The sequence below is a fragment of the Amphiprion ocellaris genome, chromosome 1, assembly GCF_022539595.1.
Source record: "Amphiprion ocellaris isolate individual 3 ecotype Okinawa chromosome 1, ASM2253959v1, whole genome shotgun sequence".
Taxonomy (NCBI): Eukaryota; Metazoa; Chordata; class Actinopteri; family Pomacentridae; genus Amphiprion; species Amphiprion ocellaris.
This window is the reverse complement of record NC_072766.1, coordinates 12220419-12238931: the sequence shown is the minus strand read 5'-3', so window position 1 is coordinate 12238931 and position 18513 is coordinate 12220419. Positions and strand designations below refer to the sequence as shown.

Below are 18513 nucleotides of genomic sequence, written 5' to 3'. Positions count from 1 at the left end.
TCAGAGCAGAGTTGGGAAAAATGGACTGTTTTCTTTGAATGATCATTTTTTTAATTTCATATACTCACTTCAATATATGAACTGATGAGACATTATCTATGCATATTTGTTTGAAAAATGTACCTGCATTTGTTGAGTGTGGTTTTGGTAATTTAATTAAATCTGCAGAAAGCCCAGAAAGGATTTACTGGTAGGAAGCTGAAATGGGCAAAATTATTTAACTCAATTTTTAAATCAGTGTTTTGTTGTGTTTAATTTTTTGTTACATTTTAAAATTATTTTGTATTTCGAATAAGTTGTTTTTATGGCTCGTATCTCCATTAGCCTTCCTTTCTTTCCTTTCCTTTTCCAGATACAGTAAGCATGCTCGGAAATTCCTGAACTAACACTTTATAGGACAAGGATAGTGTAAATATGTGATCATTATGTTTTATATTCATATGTAAACATTACGCTAAGTAGCCTTAGGCCGATATAAGTTCAGCTTCAAGTTTCAATCATATAGCACTGCCATATCTGTTTGTGTGCACCACTTTTACTGTACGCTCGGCTTGTGAGGACTCCATACATGTCATGGTGGAGTATAAGCAATGGATCCCGGCGGATATGTGAATATATTACCCTTGTCTTTAATAGTCAGGTCATGAATTTGCAGTGGCACCACTATCCCTCAAATGGGGGTCCTCTCTTCTGCTTTTCCTTCCGTTCACTATGTATTGTGCAGTAGTGAGATGTTGTGAAGCTGCTCCCTACTGACCACCTTCAGGCCCCGGGGCTTTCTGTGGGGAATGAGCTACTTGCTGACCACTTCAATAAAATTCAATCATAGGTATCATTCGCAATGCTTGTAACTATGTTCAGACTTTATAATGTGACAGGCTCTGTCAAAATCTAGATCATTGGAATAGAAGTTAAACCAAAATTTTCCTCCAATGGATCATTTGTGAGGGGGTCTAATACTGTTACTGAGAAGTGTGCTGAAAGGATGGAAAGACTTTCGAATATATTGATTCCTGTTAAACCAAGAAAGTTAACTTTCCTTGAGTTTATCAAACTAAATGCAGTGTGAAAAAGTATACAAGAAAATTACTTTGTCAGAGCGGCTGCCAGAATGATACTGTGTGTGGGGTGTGATGCTTCAGAATTAGTACCTTTTTGCACATTTTTGTATATCTGCTGCATTCTGGGTCTCTGTTATTACACATAAAAAAAGTCGTTTGGCCATAATGCAATGTCTTAATTAAGAGGAATGCTCGAATTTAAAATCTTACTTCCCTTGTCAAATTTTACATGAAGCAATTTTCCGGCTAAGACTAGAATTTAAATGAGTCTTGATGTGATTGCCAGTCTTGTATTAATCATTACAGTTCTGCAAAAAGAAATTGAAGTTATTCTGATCAATTAAATGTAATAATCTCTGTTTTCCATCCTAACTAGAGCCTCGTATGCTTCGGTTCTGCTTGCTGAAAGTACTAAATTCTGTCTTAAAAGTTTTGATTGACAAAATGACAAAAAAAAAAAAAACCTGATCGGCCTGTAGAGAAAAACAGCTTTGTGTAGCTGAGCTGTGGCAGCTTTGTATTGTCCCTCCCATCGGAGAAACGCTGTACAGGCTCAGGTTGATTTGACCTCAGCCACATTGTTGACTTTTTCAAGGTAATGGGAAGCATCTTATTGTGTTGTCTGAGGCATGGTGATTACTGCTTTCCCTATGAAAGTTTCTCCAGGATCAAAGACTCTCTCATGCATTAATAAAGGGTGTTTTGTGAGAGTCTTATTAGCTGTAATGTGCCTGTCTGGTAATTCATGTCTGATGGCAGCAAGCGTCAGTTGTAGGCGGAAGAATGAAAGAGCACAGACAGTGTTGTATTTCAATATTGCTGCCTTTTATGGGCACTGGGGCTAAATTTATATTGATCTGAATTTGATAATGATTCTATTAGCTCTATTAAATCTGTATATATTCAAGGGGCTCAGTTACACACTGAAACAGAAAAAGAGCCAAAGAAAACAAATTAGTGTGTAAGGGTGGATTGTGTTGCATGTAATATAAGAGGGGACCAATGGGGATCGTCAGGAACTGTCAGTGAAGTTAGAAAGGAGAGAGCAAGAGGCCGTGTTTGTGCATGTGTGTGTGTAAATATCTCAATTGCTTTTGGCTGCTGATAATTAATGCCGATTTAATAAATTATTCATACTGTTTGAAAGTGTGTGTGTGTGTGTGTGTGTACAAATGTGTGCAAATGTGTGTGCATGCTTTACACATTAAACATTTAAATTTTTGTTATATTATTCCCTGTCTGTATGTTAAGTTTAACACACTCACCTGCACGCTAAGTGACACTGGCCCTCATCTAACACAGAAAGTGGTCAGCTTACAGAGGCCAAGAGGTCACTTGTTATTAACACACTGACCAATTATTGGCACCTTCACTGACACTGGTCAGTGGGCCTGCCAATACCTGTCTGCTACTATCATGGCCAGACAGAGGTCATTATCAGAGATCTGGGCCACAGTGGGGACCTCAGGGACTCCACTATTCACTGGTTCAACAGGCCTATAGCCGAGACAGGTCAGGTCAACCCATACCCCCACCCTCCCACGTCAACCTCTCCCTCTCTCTCTGCATTGCCTCGTTCTTTCTCCGGTTCTCTCATCACCTCGTTTTTTCTCGTAACACGTGTGGCAGCTCCTATGAAAGAGTTTACTGGCACACCTTCATATTTTCTTAGTTTCTGGAGGATGTTTCCATCACCAGATTTACAGCCGTGTAGGTTATCAGCGCTGAGCACCTCCGGGCTTTGCCTGTGGCTCCTGCAGTTAACAGTTGATACGGAGGAATCACAACTCATCCTCAGTGTTTCCATTTCATTTGGCAGACTGAGACTGATAAATCTTTAGGAAAACACTCATTTAGACACCATGCATATGGTTACATATCTTGAAAGTAATGGGTATTGTATACTTAGGGGAATTACCATAAGACATTTTACACAGTCAAAGTAAAATATAATTCATTCATAATTGATTGGCGGCATGATTGCCTGAGTTTACTGTCATTTTTCTATGGTGAGACAAAGTCTTTCCTCAGGCTGTTTAGCCTAATGGACTTTGGGGATATTTAATTTAGGGCTGTCCAGGAGCAGAAATGGAGCTTCAGAAACTCACTCCCTTTTACATAACATGTATGGCTCCAACTACTCAAATGACTCTCATTTAGCATGCAAACCCATGGTCAGAGCCAGTCTAATTGCCTGTCATTTTGATAAACTCTATCAACTTATTTAAATGTGTTGTGCCTCACATCCCGGTTAGAGGTGCAGGTGAGGAGAGTGGAAGTATTGGCAACCTTTCATGCACTATTTTTGATGTGGTGTATTGAATATTTGGTTGGATATGCGTTTCATTGCATGCTTTTGGTTCTGTCAGTGACATGGTCATTAGTGCATAGATGTGCACAATGTAATGTGTTTGGAATTTTCAGTATATTGTGGCATATTTGTTGTATTGTGCATAAATTAAAATGACTCACACTTACTTTGTGTCTTCTTTAGGTTAATGCACATTTTTCCAATTTTGAACACATATATTAGCGCTTGTGGCAAGTATACTCTTTCAGTATACTTCTTTTATGTGTATGTGGACCCTAAATCCTGTGATTACTGTATCTCTTATACTGTCTACTCTCATTTTACTCTTGATGTCTTGAAGCACAACTTTGAAAATACAAAGCTTAAACTGTGATTAGGGAAGAAACTTTATACTTTCTTTTTGGTGCTGTAGTGAAATCATAAAATGCTTCTTTTAAATGAACTTAACATGTATTTGAAGCACATTTGGCCAAAAAGTTGTACCATGTCCCAAATGTCACGACATATTTGGGGAATGGTGAGTGTAAAGTAATCTTAATAGCACATAGAGGTTATTCTTGCAATGCAGCAGTTTCAAAATATTGGGATAAGAAGCCTTTTCTAGTAATTGTATTTGGCACTAAACATAAAGAAATACTTCAGCTACTAAGGGAAAAAGTATGTACTTTTTTAGTGTTGTACAGTTGGAGTTGTCCGAACCTCAAGGCCAGTAGAAATGTTCACAAAGGGACTGATGCAGGTCATAAAGCTCATCTTCAGTTCAGAAAGTTTAAATGCTGCCGTGTGCTTTCAGAGTAGTTTGTACATTGCTGAATGTGTTGGACAGGTTGTTTTAGTAATTTATACCTCACCTACACTAGATGAACGTAGATTGGCAAGTTGTCTGTCTTGAAGAGGGGTGGGCTGAGACGTGACGACAGCCTTGCAAAGACTTTTCTACAGTTATTCATGGTGAGCAGTTGAACAGTCCAACGTGGTGCCGACTGATGAATGAAAAGAAGAAAGCTGCAAAGGACTTAAAGCCTTGACCACTTTCACACCTAAGCGCTTTCCAAGGAGCATGTCCGTCAAAACGTACAGTAGGCGTTGTGATGGCTCCGAACGAGGACGGGCTATTAGCCACATTCGGTGGCAGGCCCTTTCACAGCAAGGTGGACGGGGTGAACAGAACATGGCCAAGCCCCCGGTCGCCGCTTCATTATCCCTCTGTAACCATCCACATCAGCAGACACCTCCGCTCCAGCCTGCTGGGCCTGCCGCCGCACCGACCACTCGCCCGAGACGAAAGGCAATGAACTCCAAAACATGCCGTTCATCTTCCAGATGGAGTGATTTACTGATTTAGCATGGGCTCTCTCCCCCAAGAGCCACTGCACCCATATACCAGCATTCCCCACTCTGCTGAATAAACATTTATATTCTTTAACTTGATGTTCTGATATTATGAAAATAGAAATCAAGCAGTCAAAATGCATTTGGAACATTCTGTGCATAACCAACCGATGGAGAAAATAGAGAAAAATGACACTGGGGGAGTAAGTGAGGAAAAATGAATATATCTGACTGGACTGTGGTGCTCAGAGGGGATTTGAAATGTTACTGGGGAGGGATGGGAAGGGGGGGGTTGCCTCTTTTCCTGCTGAGTTGTACCAAAGAGGAGAAGGGGCACAGTTATTTTTATTTCCCGTTTTTTATTACCTTCCACAAAGGCGAGTTTTTTTAGGGGCTGGATTTCACTTTCGTAATTTTCTCATCACTCTGATGCAGCCACCTGTCTCTTCCCAAGATCCCCTTCCTTTGTCTCTTGAATAATAAGCCTACATCCGCATACAAAATGGGGTAAGGAGAATGACCAGGGAGGGGAAAATAGAAGGTGTTAGTGAGGGAAGCAAGAGATGAAAAAGTGGGGGAGAGAAAAAGAATATAGGAGAGGAAAAAAAACCCAGCACTGCAATAGAAGATGTGAGGGGGGAGGGAGGGGGTGTACTAAAAGATGAGAGAGGTGACCTTTTTCTCCCTGGCTTGCGTCTGGCCATCAGTAAGCAGCCATGTTTGAGAGGGAAGCCATTTTCTTGCCCCGCTCATTACTGTGTTTTATATTCAGCTGTGTTGGGATTCGCTGGTCACTGTTCAACCCTGCAGTCATGTCAGGCGTCAGTTGAAGGGTGTGTATTATGTCTGTGTGTGCGCGTGTGTGTGCGTGTTAGGTTCGAGGGAGGGGCTGTGAAGGGGAGCCAGGGGCACTCAGGATTAGACAGAAAGACCCCTGGGTTGGAGGCCAGAGCTCAAGTTCATCACTGCAGACAATGGAAAGCTCTTCAGAAAGAAATTGGGCTCTCAGTGATTTTGGCATCTGCGGTGTGGGGCTGCGCTACAAAACTCTGCTCTCATCCGCTACCATCACCTGCACCTTTGCTCTCGCCTGTCTCCTCTCAGTCCAGTTTGTAGACCTTCGCGCTCATCCTGCTGCCTTTAATTATCGCCCATGAGCGTTGACCAAATGCCACGGCGACCACGCGTGTGTTTATTTGTGCTGGGGTTTTTTTGTATGAATGCGTGTGTGAAAGACAGAGGCGCTGTTTTTCTGGGCATGCGCAAGGGGTCAGACTGTGCTCTGAGTACAATACTTGGCGACAGTGCAACACACAGAGCACACGCCACCACCATCAGTCCTCCTCCTCCTCCTCCTGCCCTTCTCCCAACCCGACCTCCTCCCTCTTTACACCCCTTCAGTAGGACATCTGCTCCCCCAGCGTAGCTGCCATTGTGGCGCTCCACACTAACAGGGGTTTTAGCCACTGGTGGTGTGAAATTAAACAGCCACCTCGTCCCTTGATGATAAGTGGCGTCCTGTCTTCATGCTGCGGCTATCTCCTGTCACACAGCACAAGGTCACGCTTTCAAGGGTGATCATGGGAATTAGAGTTCACTATTGTAAAAAAAAAAAAGAAAAAAGAACATGAAGAGTGAGCATGAAGGAGCAATAGTTGAAACTATCATATGAGGACTCCTTCTGATTTTTATTTTGCGCTATTTTTTTAAAATATTTTTGACTGAACCCCCATCTGATACTGTATTGGACATGAATTTTACATCGAATCACTTATCAGACTGCACTCATGTCCATTTTGTGTCCTGTTTTCATGAAAGAGTGTCACACAGTGGAAGGGTATTATTCATAAAATATTCTATTTGATACACAGGTGAATATTCATTCTAATTACACATTATTCAAAGACCCACAATCAGAGAGGTACACTTAAAACGAAAGGGAACCATAGAAGTAATGAAAAGGCTTTTCTCCTTGGCAAATTATCTTTTTGAAATTAATACTTAATATTTCAGTATTGTTATATATTTTTAATTCACCCTTTGCATTTTTGCAAATATAATGTATCCTTCCACATTCATTTCACTGGGCAGCCTTGATGAGTACTTCAAATGTGAATTAAAGCACTCCATTTTAAGAGGAAAATGAGTAATAATTCAAACATATTAATAAAACATAATAATGCTATTCAGGAAAATTGAAAGTTGAAAAACAGAGAAGAGAGGAGGAAACATTAAGTCTCCGAGTGTTTAGTGATGTTTTACGTTACATGTCTGCGATGAGAACACAGGAGGACATGTCTGTGTGTCTTTGGTCAGCTGGGCTGGTGAGGGGAAGGAGAGCACTTCAACGCTCACATACTTACATCAGACCACTCATTAATATGAACTGTCTTGTTGATGTAATTTCTTTCTCTTGTGACTTTTAACGTGGTTGAGGCTGACAGGGTGATGCAGAGAGACAGAAATGTGCGACAGTGTGTGCATCAGTGGTGGACACACAAGTGTGAGGATTAAAGGTGACTCTTGATCACTTTCTTTCCCCGTCCCATAAGATATCACTTTTTTCTCCATTCACTTAGTCTCTCTCAATTTAAGGTAGTTAAGCAAAGGAAATGAAATTCCTTTTTTCTTACCAAGGCTTTTAAAAATAATATTAGAAATTCTCATGATTATGATAGTATTAAAATGATTGAGATGGACTGTTAATGCCAATGGAGTCATTTTGCAGTTCTACTTAAGTCCTAATGGCAGTGATAGAACGGCCCGGCTGGGCCTTGGGCCACATCATTTCCTTTTGCAGGTACAGTAGATGGGCATCCTGTGGCTGAGGACCAAGCAGTTAACTGGCTCTACTGGGGACAGACAGCTGGAGACTCAGTTAGACTTTTGTATAATAAAGTGCAGCACAGGGAGCATCTCGTGGACAGTGATGAATTGTGTAAACAATTAACTTTGAATGTCTTTTGGAGATTTTAAGCTGAGTGACGTCATGCGCATTAGTTGTTGAATCCGTCTTTGTTTAGATCTCTTCAGTTTTACATTCTCTGTGCTGTGGCTAAATTGAACATTAGAACTTCAGCAGAGGTTAGCAGCTACAAACTGAATGATCTCACTGGATGCTTGTGGTTCTGTTGTGTTGGTCTGTTTCTCTTGCTGCGGGAGAGAGACAGGACTGATAGTGCTGACAGAGTCTTGGGGGTCCACTCTGCAGTCATGACTCCTGCCTGGCTGTTTGCCCCCATGGGTGCATATTGCAGCAGCCTGTTGACCAGCGTGGCAACTCCAGCTTACACAGCCATTTCCAGCCTCCCTCCCATCTCTGTGTCTGAGTCCAGACCCACAATAACAACCTTTGGCCATTCCCATTCTGCCTTTATACAGGGACTCAGACAACTGACATTGTTTAGTAATTGAATATTCATATTATTTTATATCATTGCAGTACACTGAAGTAAAGTAACAATATAATTAAATTGTATCTTGTTTTTTAGTTAGTTTAGCACATTTTAGACTTTTAAACATATAATGGGATGAAATAGGATTTTTGAAAGTAACGCTTTTCTCACAGTTTCACTGAAGTGCATGAGGCCTATGTATGAATTTTTCATACTTCAGACAAAAACAAAACCTGAAATGCTATTTTAAGTTTTTATTAGTTTTATAATGACACCTTAGAGTTCCAGTTATATACTATATGTATTTATTATATCTTTATATCAAAAAGCTTGTGAAAAGGCCAGAAGTTATATCAGGGCTGTGCTTTAATCTTCTTGAATATTTATGAAGGGTTTTCAAAATAGAAAGGCAGATGTTTTCGACTTTTGTTTTTCAAAAATTCAGGAAAAGTTTTTTATTAGTGTCAGTGTGTTGTTTTGAACTGATCAACTTATTTATTGTCTAAATTGTGTTTTTTTCTGATTGATTAATCATTTACTAAATGATCATATAAATTAAGAAATAACTAAGAGGTTTTTGCTTCATATCACCCTGATGTTATAGACTGAAAATACGCTTCTGTTAATGGAAATAATGTAATCTGCTTGCAACAGAATTTGAGTAATCTTGTTACAAAAATGTTAAATTAACTGAAAGGGACAGATTTATATGAAATGTTCATTACTTCTGAAATTGCTTGAACTGAAATAAATTGGGCATTTCAATAATGAATTTATTAAAAAATGTATATTTTACCAAATTTTTGAAATTTAATTTAAAAAATTAAGGCAATCAAGGTCCAGTCCGGTGTTGTATGAATTAAAAGATTTTAATGTAATTCATATTTAATGGCTCACACTTTTATTGTTTAGATTTTTCAATATTATGGAATACCATCTTTACAAGTAGCTGTGTTTTTGATAGAAACTAACTGGCTTTTTTTGTTTTCTTATGGGTTTTTATGATTGTCCACCTCACTGTTTCACTTTATCTTTGTTTTTCTCTGTCACTCACTCCCTGACATGAATGCACACACACACACACACACGCACACACACACACACACGCACACACATGCACACAGAGTGCTATAAGTCATTTTGATGAAAAAATGAGTGGCAGTGTGATTTGGGACAGCTTGGAGCCAGCAGTGATGTCATTAAGCAGCACCCTGGATGATAAGGCAATCCCAGCCACTGAATAAATAAATAAATTAAAATCATATCTTATGTATTCTTTTCTCCTCCCTTCAGAGCCCCTCTATCCAAATCCTGACCCCTCATCCCTGCCTCCCCTCTCTACCTCCACCCCAGCCAAACCACCCCCAAACACACACATATCACAAATACACCCCTTCTCTGCTGATGCTAGTCGCCACCAGTGCTCCCTTCCCCCGCGTGTCCATCGGCATATCAGAAAAAAAATAAAAAATGAATGCTGCTTTGTAATAAATAATGCATTTTACTAATACGCATTCAGGTGGAGTCAGTCTTTGGCACCATCTCATGCACATCCAGGGAGGAGAGAAATATAGAATCCAAGGAGGGGGAAAGGCTTTTCGTCCTGAACTGAAATCGGTGACTGCTCGATAATAGGCTAAAACAACGAGCATGAGAGCGAAAGAGTGAGAGAGTGAGAGAGAGAGAGATAGATAGAGAGAGAGAGAGAGAGAGAGAGAGGAAGAGAGTGAGACAGAGAATGAGAGAGAGGGAACAGAGGAAGAAGAAGAAGAAGAAGAGGGGCGGTGGGGGGTGAGGGAGAGGGAGAGAGTGGCAAGCATATTATAACTCATCCATGTGGATCACCCTAGTAGATTGGGAGCAATCCCTTGTTGAAATTGTCTTCTAAACACTTAGAGAGAAGGAGACAGAACGGAGCGGCCAGCCCATCTCACTGTGCCTGTGTGTACTCTCACACTGCCTGCTATCCCAGCCAAGGTAGAGAGACCTCTGACAGACTGCTTGCCTGTGTGTGTGTGTGTGTGTGTGTGTGTGTGTGTGTGTATTTCACTTTGCTCATGTGTCTGTGCTGTTGCCTATCTTGTGAGCCAGCCAGCTTGTGTGAGTGTGTGCATGTGTGTGAGGGAGAGAGAAGATGTGTATGTGTGTGTGTGTGTGTGTGTGTGTGTGTGTGTGTGGGGTATTATGCACCCTGGATGTTGCCTCGTGCTTTAAACAGCTGCCTACAAGCCCAGGTAGTGTGCGCCGGCTTCTAAATAAGCAGCACATTCACCGTCCCCTTCAGGACGGGAGGCTAGGCTGCAGAGTGTGAAATCAGACTAATACAGTGGCGTAGGGCTGAGCAGGAGCTGGAAGCAGCTCCTGCATGACTTACTTAGACTAGAGGTTTAGAGGACAAGAACCAGCAGAAGAAAAAGAGGGGATTGGACGTCAGAGAGAAAAGGGAGGAAAAAAGACAGTAAGGTCAGTAATTTTTTTATTTTCTTTTAATTTCTGCTCTGGTGATTTTTTTCTTTCAGTCTACAGTACTTTAAGTACAGTTAGTGTGGAGCTGGGACTGAGGCTGTGACTGCTGTGTTTTGCTGGAGAAAGTATTGATTCTTTCTAAGTTTGTGGGAAGTGTGCTCTTTTTGATCCTGCCAGGTGAGAGCAGATGGAAACACTGGATGTGGGGGGGCTGGCTTAGAGTGGCCCAACTCTTTACTTTGTGTGTGTGCGTGAGAGAGTGTGTGTATGAGTGTGTGCAAGGGTGTATAGTGTTCTTGTGTTTACATAACTTTATGCATAGGTGTCTAGATTTAGTATGGAGTACATTATGGGCAAAAAGCAAATGTGCTTTGTTTTATTTTTGGAATTTACAGTAACAGCCAAGTGTGTGTGTGTGTGCATGTGTGTGTGCTGGGATGCTGCCTCTGTCAGAGTTTCTGCCCAGTAGTGCTTTAGAGGAACAGATAACAGGACTGGAAATAAAATGGGTCGTGACAGACAAAAAAAAAGAAAGAAAATGACTTTTTCATCCTCAGTTTGCGTGGACGGCGTTAAAAGTAGATGCCATGGACGGACAGACAGACTGACAGTTTATGCTCCCAAACACACCGAACAGTCACTGTGTCATGTGGTTACATATTACCCAATGAGACGGTCAGTGCATTCAGGTGCAAAAAGACCACGTGACCATGGTGCACACACACAAGATGGTGTCCAAAAAAAGTTGTGCTTCCAATACAATGCTACACGTTTTTTGGAAATGTTCTCAGATAGTATATAAACTTTTACTTAAGAGTTTCACTAATAAGAAAAAAAGAGTTGAGATTTTTTTTAAAAAAAGTTTTATGGCATTAGAAGATGAATTCATGAACACTTAATATGAGTTTATGAAAATGTAATTTTACCTTTTTTGTGGCACCGTACAGAAGAAAAATCTGAGAGTGGATGTATCTTTGCAAAAGAGGACTTTGAGCAGGTGTGAAATACTGATGTGTAGGTATGGGTATGTGCCAGCATTTAGATCTGTTTAGCCACACACAAGTGCAGGAAAAGTGAAAAAGCCTGGACTACCAAATTGTCAGCAATACTAAAGACATCAACACAAAAATTTCAGCCATCCATCACAGCTGTCGGCCTGTTTCTGTGGCGACAGTGATTTATTCTAGGGCTGAAATCCATTTGGACTCTCTCTCTCTCTCTCTCTCTCTCTCTCTCTCTCTCTCTCTCTCTCTCTCTCTCTCTCTCTCTCTCTCTCTCTCTCTCTCTCTCTCTCTCTCTCTCTCTCTCTCTCTCTCTCTCTCTCTCTCTCTCTCTCTCTCTCTCTCTCTCTCTCACTCACTAACTCACTCACTTACTCTCTTACTCACATTCACTAACGCACTCGTAAACCCAAACACCATGCACACCAAACTCTCTCGCTGTTAATAAGTGTTGATGTTTTATTTTTTTTCCACTTGCAATTATTTGGAGTTGACAAGTGTTGATTGGAGAATTATCTGTCCACTTACACAGCTGACATGGCTGTGGGGCAGGTGTTTCAAAATATCAAATATGTTTTTACTCTGGTCAGTGTGGGCTTCAAGAACATTGATTTTTCTACTTTCAGGGTAATATTAACCCTGATAGTTTGGCAGTGCGACTATAAATAATCAGAAGAATCACCGTTTTTACTGACAGCCATTTAAAGCATCAATTTGGGATTTTTATGGGGGCAGATTCATGACAGTTACAAATTTAGTCAACTCTCACTCATATAAATGGAATGGAAAAAAAACATTAAACACCTCTTAGTATGATAGAATATAATTTAACAGCACCACTGACAACAGCCTTCAAAATAACTCTGAAGTTGAATCAACACCTCTCTACAACTATTTCAACAAAAACAGAAAATTCTAACTTCCTTAAAGGCATTTTTATTGCAATAATAACATATTAGACTGCATTACATTTAGATAAACTTAATAAATTGGTATACATTTAAAGCAGGTATATAAGTATATTTTTCAGACATAAAAACATCACAAATTCCATTTTTATATATTTCATATTTAAGCCCTGTCATACTGAAGTGTTTACAGTAAGACAATCGTTGCAATTAAAGTTTGAATCAAAATATAGTTCCGTTTTTAAATAACTATTAATAGGTGTCTTTCTCTCATCAACAACACTGTAGAGACTGAAATGAAGGCTGTCACACAGTGATGATCCAGATTCTCAGCTCCATTAATCCCACACAGGAAGTAGCAGGTATTCTTACAAGTGTACAAGACTATTTTTGACATGTGTCTTAGCCATGCAGTTAGCTATTGTTGGGCTCATGACACAAACAGAGTAAATGTAGAAACAGGAATCCAATCAAAATATGCAGTGTGTCTGGTTTCACACACACTGTGTTTGTGGGTGAGGATGAGGAGCAAAACAGATGCCTGCTACAATGCTGGTTTGCTCCCCGTCTTTATACCTCTCTCATTTAATTTCCTCTCTTTTCTCCACAGCTTCTCTGGTATTTTTTCATATGTCAGATGATAACTCGGGTCGTACACTGTGCAGGAAGATTTATAAGTCAACACACTGCCCCTAATATCCCCCATCTGCCAACAAGCACACCCAGTTCCCTAAGCCCATGCTCTAGCCCTAAGCCTTGGCCCAAGCCCTATGACTGCGCCTAAGATTGGTGTGTTTATGTCTGTGTGTGTGTGTGTGTGTGTGTGTGTGTGTGTGTGTGTGTGTGTGTGTGTGTGTGTGTGTGTGTGTGTGTGTGTGTGTGTGTGTGTGTGTGTGTGTGTGTGTGTGTGTGCGCGCACGTGCATGCGTGTACGCTTGTTTGTGCGCGCCGTCACATGACTGTGTGCTTTCTGCTGCCGTATTGGCTGATGGGTATTTGTTCCACTACTAAAACATGATGATGCCAGTTTTGCAGATGCATGGTCAGGAGCTGTCAGCTCTTAATGTGTTTGTCTGTCTGCACAGACATCTGCGATGTTGATCTGAGCTGGTCTGTGTGTGTCTGGACTTGAGCAGAAAGTGCTGGGTTGTGTGCTCTGTTCTGGTCTGGCCTGTGTACATCTGGAGGGGTGAAGCTAGCGCTGAGACTGAGGCTGGCCAGAGAGGTCACTCAGGCACTGAGAGAGCCAATAGTCTGACTACGTCTCGCAAGAATTTGTCACATAACACACACTATAAACAGAGCATACAGTTTTCCAACTGAGTATAATGCCTGTACTGAATGCTGAATATAATGCATAACCAGTAGACTTTCATTTTTGGATATTTTTTGGTAAATCGGGACAAACTAAAGTTATATGTAGAATTTGAAATTGCTGGTTATGTGAGGATTTTTTTTTCTGTTGTTTGTCATTAGCATGTGTATTATTTTAGTCCAGTTACAGTCCCAGTCATGTCTGAGGCCTATGTGACTGAGGCTGTTAGTGCTTCTGCATAGTGATTGAACTCCGTCTAAGGTCTGGGCCTTGCCATGATAACGTGCCAAACTTAGCTCTGCTCCTAAAATCCTGGATTAATGCTTGCTTTAAGAGCTTAACATGGTCAGCCATTCAAACATGCACTGGATTGACTGGGCTACCCTGGATGCCTGTTATCTCCTCTGGAGTTTTACAAGCACAGTAGTCATTGCTGAGGAATTGTAGCGCCATCACTGTCTGTGTTTCTCCATTCTGTACACTACTGATGTAGCATCCTTATGAAAATCTTTTTAATTCCAATTCATATTTTTTGTAAACACAATGTATTTTTAACTTGATGAGGTACAAAATTAATATCATTTTTTCCATTACATTCACATTTAAACTCATTTTCATTTAAATGCATAAACATTCAATTTAATATATTAAGTTAATCTGATATTATAAATGCATTACAAGTGGAAGAATAAATTATTTATTTTGCAACTTTTCTTGACTAAATTGATTTATCAATTTTGAATGCAATATGTTTAATATTCCAAGGATTTGTAATACCAAGAAATAAGTTTATTTATTTATTTTTTTTTACAAATATGATTAATAAAAAACTTTAAGCCAACAAAAATGCTATTATGGCTGGTACAGTGTTGTGTTGCAGATTTTTATTGTATGTATACACATATTTGGAAGTATGGCAAAGGATGGAGACATGAAACAGATGCAGGCTCCATCCTTCTTTCTTTCTTTGTACTTTTTTTCCTCATTTATTCAGGGGCATTATATACCAAACAGGCAGACACACGTCATTTGTTTTTCACATGCCGGCTACAGAAGGTTCCTCTGTATTTTTGAACAGTATCCATCCTTTTACCGATTCTTTTGTGTGTAGCCTAGTGTATAGACGGATGCAAAATATTAGAGATGAGCTATTTAAATTCTCTGATTTGGCTGTGAGGCTTTTGTTAGCATATGAATGCTGCTATGGCATTTAGTGCCTTTGCTTTAGTCCTTCGATGATACATGCTCCTTCTATTGGCTTCTCACAAAGACTGGCATCTGTTCTCTTCCTATAAGATGTCCACCTCTCTGCTGTCAGTGTTGTAGAGCAACTAGGATTGGATGCTGCCCGCGAGTATAAAGTGTTTACTGACACTGGGAAGAGCTGCATCTAAAAAAGAAAGCGTCACTCGCTGCTTGAGGCACAATTTTCCCGTCTGATGAAAACAGGTGCATCTATAAGTCTGATTTGCTTTGATGGTCAGAATTCTTAAGACAATGTGTCTGATGGGGACTGTGAAAAATTGCACAGCCTCTAGAAGTTCTGAAATCACATCAGGCAGATAGAGAAGCTGTTGCCTTCAAGGGATTAGTTTAATTACATTAATGTTCCTGATTTATGAAATTCCTCTTGACATTCTTGTTGCCTCATTTGTTGTTTCCACGTTTGTTTGCATGTCTGGCTGGAGGTTCTTTTGCCTTAAATCTGTACTATCCATTGGCTAAAAATACAATCACGCTGGCCTGTCTTGCACAATGTCTGCAGTAAATATGTGTGGTCATTCTACATCTTATTACAACTTATTACTGCAGTCATGTGCATAATCACTTTATGCTTTTCTCACATTTGAGTAACTTTTGCACCCTCATCTGTAAGCCCGACCCAAGATTGTGCTTTTTCAGCCACACTGTTTTATCCAGTGTGTCACCCAAATCTACAAGAGGAGAATTAAATCTTTGTTTCATTTCTTCTCAGCGATAAAAATAAGAGCATTGGCAGTTTACTGAAAAAAAAGCTTCATGCTTTGGCCTTCAGGAAACAGAATTGTCTTTTGTGCATTATTTTATCATAATTTGCTCTTGACCTTATCTTTTGAATATAATGTCATTTTTTAATTTAATTTTTTGGGGTTACATAAAAAAACAGCAGGATGCATAATGGAAAAACTGTAAAAACAGCAGGTTGTAGGCAGGGTGGTTTGTTGTGTTCTTTAACTGCACAAACTGAGCCTCTGAATCTTCTAGTGCAGAATTTCTCATGATGATGTGCGTGTGCGTAAAAGACCGAAGCCATGCCATGTGTTTGATGGTGTGCTGTGTCTAAGAGTAATGATGGTGGGGTTTGGTGCTATGTTGATTCCATCTTGGCTGTTCTGCAATAATTCAGGAGAGGAGGAGGGGGCGGGGTGGTGGGGAGGCACCATTTTACTCCTCCAATCCTCCTCCGCCACCACTGGAATATAATCCGCTGTCTCCTGACCTTCAAATCATGCAGTGCTGCAGTCATTTCAATTGGCCCGGCCGCCATTAGCGTGAAATGTCCTCTAGCCACTCTGCTTCTGCACATGGAAGATTTCCTTTCTCCCAGCATGGCTTCCCTCTTCTACTTTGCTCCTTCCCTCCATCTCGTATTCTCTCCACCATGCCCCCTGAAGCCTGGCTGCGATGGAGGCTGGGAACCTCTTGCACTAAGGAAACGAGCCACCACAGGAGATGCTGTTGGTCAAAAGACAGGATGAAAAACATTCACTCCATTAGACTCTCATATGTTTGCATTGCACCATGTTCCTTTAGAAGAAAGAAAAAAAAAATATTTTAGCACATATCCAACACAATAGATATTTGTTTTACAGTCTGTCACTTGAAAACGCCTAAGTGCATGCATGACCTTTACAAATAAGCATGTCTTTGCCAGGCAGCATACTAACATGCAAAACAATGAATTTGAAATATTAAACATTTTGAATTGACAGTTGTCTAAATCTGCTGAATTGATTGTATGATTTTTGAAAATGCGGATAATTTTTTTATTGAAATCAAAACAAGAACAAAAATATTCAAGCACACGCTGTATCGTATTATAATCATTCACTTTCAAGCGGTGCCTTTTGATTTGAACCCAGAGACAACAAATACGGCTTTACTGTGTTTTAGACCAACAGTTTGTGGTCGCAAGGTTTGCTGGCACATGCCGAGGGTGGATAGATCCCTTGGCCAAGTGCATCACATCTAAGAAGCAGCCGGTGCCCTGCTTATCATACCGAATAGAGGGAAGAAGTGTATATTGACTGGGGGCTAGAAATCACATGCCAAAGCTCAGCATGTGTTGTGTTGCTAGTAGATAGATAGATCAATTATTGAAAGAGGACATATTTGATATGATCTGAATATTAAAAATATATCAGAGGGCAAACAACATTCATGGCTGTCTTCAGATCTGCGCTGAGAGATGTGTGTCAAATCTCCAGAGAGATGCTTTATTCAGAAGGGTCAAGGGGTTCTCTGAGTGCTTGATAAGATGCAAGAAGTTTTTTTTGTTTGTTTGTTATTATTTTTGTTGTTCATTTATAAAAAAAAAGTAGTGAAAAAATGTCAGCAGCACCTTTCAAAATTATGTTTATTATCAGCGAGGCTCATAAATTATTTTTCCTCCATATTCATAACTACAGATAAATATCCTATGACCTAGAATTCATCTCACGATAAAACACCATTACACAAACACATATATCTGAACATCTCCGTATTTTTTCCTGTTTCCCAAAAGATGTTGTTTTCCTGGTTGTGCTCTGAGTGATTTTGGCTCACCCTGTCACTGCTTATTATGCTTCTGGGACAATGACAATTGGAAATGTGTACCTCTGTATACATATGCCTGGCTGTGTGTTAGCTTTGGGAAAACACTGACCCAGGTGCAGTGGGTGAGCTGATGAGATTTGTAATACATAGATAGCCATTGTGTCCCGTGGTCTTATACACGTCCTCGTATGAAACCTTCCCTCAAGTCTATTTCTCCCTACTGGTTGTTATTACATACAGTGTATGTATTTATGATTAATGACCCCACTGGGGTATATCCATAATGCTATGACCTCAAGGTAAAATTGAAATGCATGCACTGGATGTAGAGCATTCGTATATTATTGCCCAATATACTTAGCAGCCATTACATTTGTTGGCACTGGTGAAAATAAAACAGAGGGCTATGAGGTTTCAAATCAACAAGGCCACTCTAAGAAATGGACTTATTGGAATTGCATTAAGTTGATTAGACTGAGAAATGAATACTATTTACAATGGAGCAGTGTTAAACACTCTTGTTTCTCCCAGCTGTAGGAGTGCATTGACAGTCGGTCAGCATCAATTAAATCTCCTGATCTGTATATCCTGAGAGGCCGGACTTGTTGTCTTCTAATAAAGCCGGTCTGTGGCAGCAGAATGTTTCATTTCCTCTTGGAGATTGCCCTCAGTAATGCACAGTGCTTATCATAGTCCTGGAAAAGGACTGCAACAACACAACATTCAGATGCTTGATACCCAGATCAACCTGAGGCCACTGCTTTCAGCACTTGTAAGCAGCATTTGGACCTTTTTAGTTGCATTGAACCATGGGCATTTAGACTCAGAGAACCTCTTGCTTTTTTCAGTCGGGGCTATTGTGTGTTTGGTTTAAATGTTAGAACGTACTGTGCATTGTCGAGGTAATTGTTTTGTTAAAAAATAAT

General features: G+C 40.3%; 1 protein-coding gene across 3 annotated transcripts in view; it reads left to right on the top strand.

The window, feature by feature from the left end:
* zfhx3b (zinc finger homeobox 3b) overlaps nucleotides 1–18513 on the top strand; it is a 289722-nt gene that overhangs the window by 69594 nt on the left and 201615 nt on the right. The window contains exon 1 of one of the 3 annotated variants that reach the window (XM_055011436.1): nucleotides 10346–10562. The exons of the other annotated variants lie outside the window; for them this stretch is intronic. The gene's annotated coding sequence lies outside the window, so the exon portion shown is untranslated. Of the gene's footprint in view, nucleotides 1–10345; nucleotides 10563–18513 lie in introns of those variants that run through there. 3 annotated transcript variants of the gene reach the window in all.